At 44.2% G+C, this 12,785-nt stretch overlaps 1 non-coding gene across 1 annotated transcript; it reads left to right on the forward strand.

Annotated features, from left to right (window-relative positions):
* Nucleotides 1-9,880: 9,880 nt before the first annotated feature.
* On the forward strand, nucleotides 9,881-10,039 carry LOC127193470 (U1 spliceosomal RNA). The gene has a single exon (XR_007831123.1). It is a non-coding gene; the product is annotated as a U1 spliceosomal RNA (small nuclear RNA).
* Nucleotides 10,040-12,785: the final 2,746 nt, after the last annotated feature.

Genomic DNA, 12,785 nt, shown 5'->3' on the forward strand with positions numbered 1-12,785 from the left:
AAATGTATTTAGTTTAGGCTTCTTATATGCTATTAAAAAGGGATAATACATATTTGAGGCTATCAACAAGTATGACCTATTATAGACTAGATATATAGCAGATAGTTTACAACATCTTTTCCTCCTCCTCCTCCTTCTTCTTCAATAGAGTATCTCTATGTGGCCTCAGCTGGCCTGAAACTTGCTATGCTGTAGACCAAACTGGCTTGGAACTCAAAGAGATCTGCCTGCTTCTGCCTTCCAACTGCTGGGATAAAACACACGTGCCACTATGCCTGGCACTCTTCTTAAATATAAATTATGGCTTCTAGAGTGTTTAAATTCACTTGATAATTCCATATACACACTTTAAAAATTATAAAATACAGCCGGGCAGTGGTGGTGCACACCTTTAATCCCAGCACTTGGGAGGCAGAGGCAAGCGGATTGCTGTGAGTTCGAGGCCAGCCTGGTCTACAGAGTGAGTCCAGGACAGCCAAGGCTACACAGAGAAACTCTGTCTCAAAAAACCAAAAAAAAAAATTATAAAATACAAAATATGGGGCTTAGGATATATATAGGTCAGTCAATAGTGCTTGCCTAGCATGCAAAAAAAAAAAAAAAAAAAAAAAAACTGTTAAGTCAGCACTGCATAAACCAGGTCTCTGCTGATGCACCTCCCTGTATTCCTGGCACCTGGAAGGTGGGAGTCAGAAGATAAGAAGCTTAGCTGGGCATAGTGGCACACGCCTGTGATCTCAGTGCTTGGGAGGCAGAGGCAGGAGGATCTCTGTGAGTTCAAGGCCAGCCTGGTCTACAGAGTGAGTCCAGGACAGCCAAGGTTACACAGAGAAACCCTGTCTTGGGAAAAAACAAAAAACAAAAAAAGAAAGAAAATTATTTTTCTCTTGATTCTTAGTAGTGGGTGCTATGACATTATCAGATAATTCTAGTTTCTGTGATGTGCCAACATTAGTCTGTGATGGTCTTTTCCTGTTTCTTCTGGTCCAGCCGACATTTCTCCAGCATCTTTGTCCTTCCGGTGTTGAGGATTGCATTTAGGACCCGAGCGTCCACCTTCTCAGCATAGCCTTCTGAGCACCTCACTGCAGACGACTCCCTGATCTTCTTTGTATGCTGAGTAGTTTGTTCTCATTGTCACAAGTGTGTTGGCTTATGTCTCAGTGAACCTGGGATGCCTGTAACAGAGGCTCACAGCACTGGAAGGTCTGCAAAAAGCAGAACCTTAGTTCTAGGTGATTTGGAGGTTGGAAAAGTCAGAATAGAAGTGCTAGCAGGAGGCCAGGCATGGTGGTACGCACCTTCAAGCCCAGCACTTGGGAGGTAGAGGCAGGCAGATCATTGTGAGTTCAAGGACAGCTTGGTCCACAAAGCTAGTCCAGGACAGCCAGGGCTACACAGAGAAACCCTGTCTAAAAAACAAAAACAAAAACAAACAAACAAAAACCAAAACAAAATTAAATCCCATCCAGGGCCACTCATCTCTGTCCTCCTTGTGTGACATCCAGTGGCCAGCCTGGGATGTAAAATGTGGTCAAGTCCCCCACTGGTCAGTTATTAGAGTCTATGGTGTCTTCTTAGAGTCAAACAGACAGACACACACACACACAGAGGGGGTGGGAGGGAGGCAGGGAAGGGAGGGAGGGAGGGAGGGAGGGAGGGAGGGAGCGAGGGAGAGGGAGAGAGAGACAGACAGACAGAGACAGACAGAGAGAGACAGAGACAGAGCACACATGGAGATGAGTCTAAGAGTTCCCAGACTGCTCTTCGGCCTTGCTGGTCCTTTGGGTATGTTAAGGTTACATTTTGTGGTCTTCAAGCTGGGAAGATGTGGCCCCTGTCTCAGTCATCACTGTCACTTAACTAAATAGCTGAGAACAACTTTGGAAAAGAAGGCTCGCTTTTGCTCACAGCTTCAGAGACTACACTGTCCCCGAGTGTATGACATTGTAGAAACCCTTACAGAAGGCGTTAGGTGAGCAATGCCTCTGCTTCCTGGCAGCTAGCAGGCATGAAGTCATTTTAGTTACCAACTTCATGCATCCTAGAATGACCTATGAGATAGGCCTCTGGGCATGCATTGGGGTGGGGCCTGCCTTTAGTCCCAGGACTTGAGAGGCAAAGGTAGGCAGATCTCTGAAGCAATCCTGGTCTGCAGAGTGAGTTCCGGGATAGCCAGGGCTACAGAGAGAAACCCTGTTTCAGCCATCCCCAAAAAAGTGTTTTGTTTTTTGGTTTTTCAAGACAGAGTTTCTCTGTGTAACCTTGGCTGTCCTGGGACTCTCTTTGTAGACCAGGCTGGCCTCGAACTCACAGAGATCCACCTGCCTCTGCCTCCTGAGTATTGGGATTAAAGGCATGCACCACCACTGCCCAGCCCCCAAAAAAGTGTTTCAAAGGATTAAAACACTTGTGGTTGTAGCTCAGTGGTAGAGTACTTGACTATTATTATGGGTGCAAGCCTTTGGGTTTGATCCCTAGTGCCATAAGAAAAAAAAAGCACACAACAAAAGATAAAGAATAAATAAATTGTCCAGTATACATGAATATTGCTATTGATTATAGGTCAAAGCAAATGTACACCCTGATAAGACAGGTGTGTTTCTTGTCTTTAATCATCGTTTGTATTTCACTAGAGTCTGTTGTGACACAGTTTACACCTCCAGTTCTGTTATTTTGTGTCTCCTCTTTAAGTCATTTTTTGTGAGGGTTTACCAACCTTATTTAGTTTTTCAAAGAATCATTTTTATTTATTTATTTATTTATTTATTTTGCCATCTACAGGGTTTGGGATTAGATTTTTTTTTTTTTATTCCAAGTGTGCGATGGGAAACAGACTTGTGAGAGAACAGGTAATGTTTGTGCACTAGAAGAGCAACTATCTCTTTCTGGGGTTTGGTCTTTGTCAGCTGAAAAACATCCTAGTATGGACTCTGAGGGGGAATATATATCTATGTATACAAAACAAGAGGCTGGGCCTTTTGGTGGTGACATCATTTCCTGTTGTTTAGCTGTTCATCGCTCCACATTGAGATGTTTCTAGAGAGAACCACTCCAGAGAACTTTTCAAGATTCCCTTCCCAGCTGCTGCTCCAAGTTCTGGCTACTGCGGTTGCAGTCACCTTTGCTGAGTTGCTGGTTTGCCGTTTAACGGATCTGCTGGAATCCTGACTACAAAGTGTGGAATCGCTCCAGGGAACTGAGTCTAAGAAGGTCTATTTCTCCTGTTCCCACTAACCTCCTTTCTCTCCCATCTAGGGTAGGTGGGTTGGAAGGGAGGTGTAAGCATCAAAGAACCCCAAATGAAGTAGGTTTGAAAAAGTTCAAAGCCTACAGGTGGTGCCTCGCTTGAACTTTTTTCAAATCTATTTATGTGGGGCTCTTTAGCTCTCTTTCTCCCCACTCCACCCCAATCCCTTCCAACACCCCAACACCAGGCAAGAGAGAAAGAAGGGTAGTGGGGAAAGGGGGGCATAGTTTCCTTAGCTGCTTCCTGCTGTTCAGGGTCAGCGGGTTCCTTAGGGGCACGTCCAGTCTTTCTTTCAGGATGTGTCTGACTTCGTGCGTCAAACTGCATCAACAGCAGCAGGAGCAGCAGGGAGAAGAGGCACCTCTTTCTTGGAGCCCCAGTCTCTCCCCGGATCTGGCTTTTATCCGCCCACCCCTCGCCACAAAGACCACGCCCCCACATGAGGTTGTTCACAGCTGACATATATCACGTGTCCTCCAGGAGGCAGTTATCAGCTGTGGACAAACTGGAGCAGCACCCACATCCCACACCTGGGATTAATACAAAAACATGTTTACACATAAACCAAAACTGCCACATGTGTGCATGGGTTTATGTGTGTGTGTGTTAATACATATATATGTGTGTGTATGTGTGTATATATATATATATATTTCTATGTTCATATGTGTGCATATCTGTTTGCACATACGTACAAAGGCCAGAAGTCAACACTAGGTGTCTTTTTTTAGTTACTCTCCCACCACTTTATTTCTTTAGAAAGGGTTCTCAGTTGGGCTAGAGAGATGGCTCAGAGGTTAAGAGCACTGACTGCTCTTCCAGAGGTCCTGAGTTCAATTCCCAGCAACCATAGGGTGGCTCACGACCATCTATAATATACTCTAATGCCCTCTTCTGGTGTGCAGGTGTACATGCAGGCAGAGCACTGTATACATAAAAGTAAATCTTTTTTAAAAAAGAGAAGAGCCTAGCGTGGTGTCACACGTTTGTAATCCCAGCACTTGAGAGGCAGAGACAAGTGGATCACTGTGAGTTTGAGGTCAACTTGGTCTACAAAGTGAGTCCAGGACAGGCCAAGATAACACAGAGAAACCTTGTCTCAAAAAACTAAAAAAGAAAGAAAAGAAAGGGTCCTTACTGAACTTGGGGCTTGTCAGTTTGGCTAGATTAGATGGCCAGCAAGCCCCAGCTACACTCCTGCCTCTGCCTCCCCAACATGGAGATTACAGGAATATGCTCCTGTGCCTGCACTTTTTTTAAAAAGCAGGGTTTCAATCCCAGCACTTGGGAGACAGAGTCAGGGGGATCGCTGTGAGCTCGAGGACAGCCTGGTCTACAAAGTGAGTCCAGGAGAGTCAAGTCTACACAGAGAAACTCTGTCTCAAAAACCAAAACCAAAACCAAAACCAAAACCAAATAAAGCAGGGTTTCTTATCGCCTAGAATGCTCTTGAGCTTGCTGTGTAGCCAAGGATGACTTTGGTCTTCTGTTTCTCCTGCCTCTACCTCCGATGTTCTGGGGTTGTAAGTGGGCAGCACGGTGCCCTTTGGTTTACTTGGTTGCTTGCTGCAGTTTGTTTGTTTATGTGCATCCTGGTGATAGAACTCAGCTCCTCATGTTTTCAAGACAAACACCCAGCCCAGCGCATTTTTGTTATAACAAGCCAAATGGAATTTACTAAGAACAAATAGATCTTATTTTTAATTCATTATATCAGCCTCTGTTTTTATAATAGAAGCTTTAATGTATTTCATTTTTATTTAATTTTATTTTTGGTTTTTGAGACAGGGTTTCTCTGTGTAGCCTTGGCTGTCCCAGACTCACTTTGTTGACCATGCTGGCCTCGAACTCACAGCGATCTGCTTGCTTCTGCTTCCCTGAGTGCTGGTATTACAGGCGTGCACCATAGCGCCTGGTTTTTAGTGTATTTAAAATACAGTTAATAGTGAAGGACTTAACTTTGCCTATTGATTTCAGCTTTTTATTTTCTGAGCCATGTCCAGAGTCTCTCTCTCTCTCTCTCTCTCTCTCTCTCTCTCTCTCTCTCTCTCTCTCTCCTTTCTTCATCTCCTTTTTCTTGTTTTTTCTTCACACTTGTGTCTGAGTGTGTGTGCATTTGCCTGTGGATGCTCAAGACTGATGATAAGAATCATCTCAATTGCTTTTCCACCTTATTCATTTAGGCAGAGTCTCTCCATCAAATCCAAAGTCCACCAATAGGACCAGTATTGTTAGCCATCTTGTTCTGGAGGAATCCCCTGTCTCTGCCTTCTGAGACTGGAATTGTAGGTGGGTACCATACCCACTGGGCATTTAGTGGGTTCTGAGACTCCGAACTCCAACCTTCACACTTGCATAGAAAATGCTTAGACCACTGAGCCATCCCCTCAGCAATCTTGCTTCCATTGTTGAGACTTGGTCTTACCACATGGTCCAGGCTAGCCTTAGCCTCATGATTTCTCTGCTTCAGCCTCCCAAGTTCAGGCCTACAGGTACACAGGTGCGCTCCACCACACCTGGCACATCTGCCAGGCACAAATCAAGCCATTATCTGACACCAAATCTAGTGGTGATTTGACCTTCAACTGCTCAGCCTCTGGAACTGTAAGAAATAGATTTCTGTGACTTATAAGTCCCAAGCCTATGGTATTTTTTTTATCATAACAAGCCAAATGGAATTTACTAAGGCCATAAATAGATCTAATGTTTAATTCATCTAGCAACCTTTGCTTCATAATAACAGTTTAATGTACTTAAAGTAAAGCAATTAAGAGTGAAAGATTTAATTGTGCTCATTGACTTTAGATGTTTATTTTCTGTGTGCCTTGTATGCTATTGGTTCCTTTATTTCTCCATCACTGTCACTTAAGTTGATCATTTGTATAGCGCATGACGTTATCCCTTCTTTCTTTTCTTTTCCATATGTCTCTTAGTTATAGTCATAGTGATAACCTTGGGTACTATCACTAACACTCCAAGAACATGCATAATCCCGCAGTTCTGAGCCTGGTCTGGAACTTACTGGGTAGCCAAGACCGACCCTGCTCCTGTCTCACTCCCTTCTGCATACAGTGCAAATCTCCACACATTATTCTCAAAGAAGGGTAGTATTTTCAACATAAGCCATAGAGATGTTTGACCTCAATATATAAATAATAATAAAGAACCTCAATTAAAAATTCACAGTTTTAACTGGGCTGTGGTGGTACATACCTTTAATCCCAGCACTCAGGGAAGGAGATGCAGGCTGATCTCTGTGAGTTTGAGGCCAGTCTGGTCTACAGAGTGAGTGACATACAAAAACCTTGTCTTGAAAAAAAAAAAATCACAGTTTTTTTTAAGTTAATTCAAAATGGATCAGAATTTTAATTCAAAATGCTAAGCTATAGACTTTTACATAAAAACACACAAAATATGATGTCTATTGGAATAAAAAATTAAAATATTGGCAATACATGCTGGCCAGGGTTTGAGATAACTGGAATTCTCATATATTGATATAAAACACAAAATATAAAATATGAATATATAATATTGATGTGAAATATGAAATCTTTCTGGAAAAACCTTTGCTATATCATGCTGCAATTCCACTCCTAGGTGCTGGTTTGGAAAAATGAACACTTGACTATATAACTATAAAAGGAAGCTCTATTAATAATCACCCAAAACTGAAAGGAACGAGCCTTTCCACTGGTGAGCGGACGACCAAACTTTGATAGAGCGATGCAGTAGGAGGGACTACTCTGCAGAAATAAAAATAAGCTATTGGGACAAGACCAACATGCGCCCCAAATCATTGCTCTGATGAAGAAGCCCCACAAGAAAGGAACACATACTATGTGCTATTGACTAAGAGTTAATATTCCTCCAAAACTCCCGTTCAAAGGCTGAATTCACAATATGTATGCTGGCATTCGGGAGTGTGGCCTTGGGAGGTGATTGGGTCATGAAGGTGAAGCCCTCATGAATGTGACAAGTGTCCTTTATAGAGGAGCCACAACCAGAGGAGCCCAGCTGAGCTGAGGGGACACCACACATGGGTCCAATCACTTACTCACCCAGGTGTGCCAGAAAGACGCAAGCACCGAACTCATGCCAGATGCAGCTGCCGCAAGGCAAACAGAACAAAACATACAAGCTACAAGACAGGGTGTCTCTTCCCCAAAACTACCAGCTACCAGTGAACAACTTAAGTAAAACCCTAGGCGAAGATTTTAAAAGCATGATTATAGATATGTTCAAAGATTTCAGAAAGGTCACAAAAAAAAAAAAAGCTTCTGAACGGATACAAAGATGACATGAATACTCTCGTAGGTGAATTCCAAGAGAGTGCATACCACTGAGGACATGGAGAGATGATACTGTGTTTATAGAGGCCCCAGGCTCTGTTCCCAGTACCCACATGGCAGCTCACAGCTACCTGTACCTCCAGTTTCAGGGGATCTGACTCCCTCTTCTGACCTCCAAGGGCACCAGGCATGCACATGGTGCACAGACACTCATGCAAGAAAACCACGTATACACCGGGGGTGGGGGATAGGGGGGTGGAGGAAGGGGGATGGGGGGTGGGGGGTGGGGGGATGGAAGGGTGGAGCGGTGAGGGAATGGGGAGGTGGAGGGGTCGGGAGATGGGGGATGGAGTGGGGTGATGGGGGTGGGGATGGGGGAGTGGAGGAGTGAAGGGGTTGGGGGGTGGAGGGGTTGGGGGAGTGGAGGGGTTGGGGGGATGGGAGAGTGGATTGGGGGGACGGGAGGTGGAGGGGTGGAGGGGTGGGAGGTGGAGGGGTGGGGGATGGGAGGGGCATGGGGGGTGGGAGGTAGAGAGGTGGGAAGAGAGAATCTCTGTAAGAAGAGTTAATGACAACTAACACAAGTCTACAGAGACTAAGGAAGGACTGTGACAGGCTGAAGCGAAGAATAAACGCATCCAAGAGGACACAGAGAAAGCAACAAATGACCGTAGGATAGCTGCATTGCACAGCCGACGTAGGAAACACGAAATTAAATCACGTTTTCAATAATAACTCTGAATATTAATAGTCTCAGTTCCTCAATTAAAAGTGCTGGGCGATGGGGCCATCGGTACTGGTTCTTTGATCTCTCTTGAGTATCAGTTGGAGTTTGCATGGGTTCTATGTAATGAAACATTAAAGGGTCTTAGTTCAAGGGGTTATTGAAGGTCTCTAGCAGGCCCGAGAACAGCAAACATGGCTCTGACAAGTTTTACCTTTTATTTGGTTGCCTACTACTCCTGAGGCTGACCACCAAGGTCCAGCAATCAAGGCACTGAAGTCCAGAGATCAAAAGCCCCCCTTTGACTATCTTAATTAATATGCCCAATCAAAATTAACCAACCCATCCTAACGTGGGGTCTCCTGCCCTTTGCTGATGGGCCACCTCTGTCTCCTTTCTATGCAGAGGCAGCTCTTTGTCTCTGTGGAGCAAACGTCCTGTGTCCCCTTTCTCTTCTCACTTGTCCTCCCTTTGTCCTCTATATTCTCTTCCACCCTTTGTCCCTCTGAGGCAAAGGAGTCTCCTTTGTGCTGCGAACATGGCCTTTATGTGCCCTGGTCTGTCCTTCATCCCAATTATAACAAAAATGACACGGACCGATGGCTTAAACAGTGACTGTTTGTGACACAGTTTTAGAACTATAGAGCAGTGGTTCTCAACCTGTGGCTTGAGACCCCTTGAGGGATGAAGGACCCTTTCACAAGGGTCACCTAAGACCATCAGAAAACACGGATATTGACACTATGATTCGTAACAGTAGCAAAATTACAATTAGGAAGTAGCCACAAAAACAACTTTGTGCCTGGGAACCACCACAATATAAGGAACTGTAGCACCATATCTTTCAGACCATAACACGCACTTTCCCCCCAAAAAAATGGGGTTGGAAGTATTAGGGTACGCCTTATGGTCCAATTGCTGTTTTTACTGTTTTTCTTGTTTTACTGCTCTAAAAACTGGGTGCATCTTATGGTCAGGTGCGTCTTATAGTCTGAAAAATATGTAGGTTGTGCAGCATTAGGAAGGTTGAGAACCACCAATCTAGAATCTTAAGATCTAGATGTTAGAGCCAGGCATGGTGACAGACAGACGCCTTTCGGCCCAGAACTTGCTGAGGAGAAGCAGGTAGATCCGTATGAATTTGAGGTTAACCTGTCCCACACTGCAAATTCCAGACCAGCCAGAGCTACACAGTGAGGCTCTGTCTTTAAAGGGAGAAAGACATTGGAAGATCTACAGTCAGCTGAGGGCCTGCTCCTTCACTTAGTGACAGTCATTCTCAGGGAGTCTTCACGTGTTCAAGGCAGAACTCATCTGGCCGTGGCTCTTCTATCTCACCCCATTCATGAGGGCTCCCCCTTCATGACCAAATCACCTCCCGATGTCACACCATACTGTGGTTCCAGGCTTTGTATAAGAATTTTGGAGGTATAGACACTCAGTTCAGCTGGGAGTGGTGGCACACACCCCCTTTAATCCCAGCACTTGGGAGGCAGAGGCAGGTGGGTCGCTGTGCATCCGAGGCCAGCCTGATCGACAGAGCTAGTTCTAAGACAGCCAGGGCTACACAGTGAAACCCTGTCTTGGGGCGAGGTAGGGGGGAGTGCTCCTGGAGCACTTACCTGGTGGGGAAGATGCCAAGATTACCAAGGTGGTCTTCCCAGGGTGAGGCTTACCCACTGAGCTCCGAATGTGATGATCCTTTGACTTTCCCAAATGTGGGGAACTTGACTGCATAATCTGTGGTAGTGGGGACTGCATTCATGCTCCCTGCTGGTTAAAATAAAACGAACGTGTAGAAGATATATGCTTAGCATCTTGTTCCCAGCACCCATACAGTGGCTCACAACTGCCTGTGGCCAGAGTTCCAGGGGTATCTGAAGGTCTCTTCTGGTTTCCACAGTCACCATGCATGCATGTGACACACAGACATACATGCACGCAAACACTCATACACATAAAATAAAAATAAATCTTTAAGGGGCTGGAGAGATGGCTCACAGATTAAGAGCACTGGCTGTCCTTCCAAAGGTCCTGAGTTCAATTCCCAGCAGCCACATGTTGGCTCACAACCATTTATAATGTGATTTGCTGCCTTCTTCTGGTGTGCAGACATATATGAGGCATAATACTGTATAAATAATAAATAAATAAATAAATAAATAAATTTTTTTAGGGCCTGGAGAGATGGCACAGAGGTTAAAAGTACTGTCTGCCTTTCCAGAGGTCCCAAGTTCAATTCCCAGCAACCACATGGTGGCTCACAACCATCGATAATGAGATGTGGTGCCCTTTGCTGGCCTGCAGGCATACATACAGGAAGAATATTGTATACTTAATAAATAAATAAATCTTTTTTTTAATGTTTTAAATCTTTAAACATATACACATTTAACACGACTGCCTCCAATTTCATAAACAAATATTACTAATTATAAAGTAAGAGATCAACACCAACACAGAAATAGTGGGTATTCTAACATTTCACTCTTGCCAGTGTTCAAGTTATCCCTACAGAACATAAATAAGAAGAAACATTGGAATAATATGTCATAATAGATCTGACACATGTCTACAGACTGTTTGACCTCAGCACTGCAGAACACACATTCCTGTCAGCAGTCCCTAAAACTTACTCCAAAATGGAACATGGTCCATATTCAAAGCAAGTAAGAAAACTGAAATAACTTAGTTTTTTTTTTTTTTTTTTTCAAAAATGTGATTTATTCATTTTTGTGGAGAGGCATGCGTGTGCCATGGCACTCATGTGGAGGTCAGAGGTCAGACAGAAGACACTTTATAGGAGTTACCTCTGTCCCTCCACTGTGTGGGACTGCATGGGACCAGAACAGCAAACTGACAGTTCATAACGTTCTTTTCTTTCTCTCATTTTCATTTCTAGCTGGTCTGGAACTCACTCTGTAGACCAGGCTGACCTTGAACTCACAGCGATCCACCTGCCTCTGCCTGGGACAAAAGCATGTGCCAGCACTCCCGGCTCCCTTGCAGGGTTTTTTGTTTTTGTTTTTGTTTTTGTTTTAATCTGTAATGGCTTCTTTTCTCTTTGCGTGTGTGCAGGTGTCCTTGGTAGCTAGCCCGTGGCTCTGGCATCTCCAGCATGCAGGAGTCTCCACTAAAACTCAGGTTTCTCGTTCACAGCTCTGTGACTCTAAGGACTTTCACGCAGAGACTCCCTGACTCGCGGCTTGTCTTCAGTGACTGTGTGAAACCACAGAGGAAGAATCTGTGACCCATTTTCTCATGAGTCCTCTGTGACTCTTAAGGCCAGCATCATGCAGACAACACTGTCAGGGTTAGCTGCCAGCTTAACACGTTCCTTTGCTTCTTAAATCCTGTTTGCAGGAGCAGACAATTCTTGGCCTCTTCACAGTTAGTTTTGCTGGGTAGGTCTTTCCCTCAGGGCAGCTTCCCAGCATTCCAGAGCAGGAGGCCTCACTGTCACCTCCTTATCTCTTTCTGTAAGAGCCCTGGCTGCAACAGTAAACTTCCTGCTGTTCCTTTTCATTTCAAACTGTGCATTTTTTACATTTCTTCCTTCTACACATTTTTACTTTTCATTATAGAATGCATTATTGATAATTGTACAATACAACAGAGTCAACATGAGGCTGTCTTGAAATCTCTTCCATCAAAGAAATGAGTCCATTACTTTTTTTTTTTTTTTTTGGTTTTTCAAAACAGGGTTTCTCTATGTTATCTTGGCTGTCCTAAACTTACTTTGTAGACCAGGCTGGTTGATTTTGTCCAGAGCGGGCTCTGGCATGTGGCGCCTGATACAGGGACCTGAGACACTGGGGGGTACATGAAGACCACCCCAGGAAGTACGAGCTCAGATCAATTAAAAAGTGCAGTGAGTAAATCTTTGGGAGTATTGTAACATAATGGGGAATGGAAATAGTCGCTTGCTCTGTGCACATGTGCTTAAAAATATGCTCCAGACTATAGGAGCAAAAATAAAGACAGTAGCAGTTAAGTAATTTTCTAGATTTTGTTGGACAAGTGTGTCCATGGTTTCCAGAAGAAGGTACTGTAAATATAGAAACCTGGAAAAAGGTGGGAAAAAGTTACAAGATATTATGATGTACATGGACCTGGGAAGGGTCTGAGAGATGCCTTCTGTCTCTGGGCACTTATAAGGGACAGATTAGACCCTAGGCATGAGAGAGAAAAGTTAGAAACTGAAATTACGAAGGACGCGTCAATGCTCCAAAAAAGTAAAACTAAGCCTTCTGCCCACCTGAGACTGTGTGTACGGAGCCTCCTAACGATCTGTCGTCTCTGAGGATTCCGAGGATTCCTTAGATGCTAAAGATACAGAGGAAGAGCCTGTAAAATGTTATAACGAAGAACCTCCTCTTATTAATTTAGCTGAAAAAAAAAATAGTAATACGCAGGCTCTTCAGACAGCTTTTTCAACACTAGCGATGCAGATGAAACATTTAAAGGAACAAATTAAACCCTTAGATTAATCAGAACGGCTTTCTAGATTGCAGATAAA

Source organism: Acomys russatus, chromosome 8 (assembly GCF_903995435.1).
Source record: "Acomys russatus chromosome 8, mAcoRus1.1, whole genome shotgun sequence".
In the NCBI taxonomy this organism is placed as follows: domain Eukaryota; kingdom Metazoa; phylum Chordata; class Mammalia; order Rodentia; family Muridae; genus Acomys; species Acomys russatus.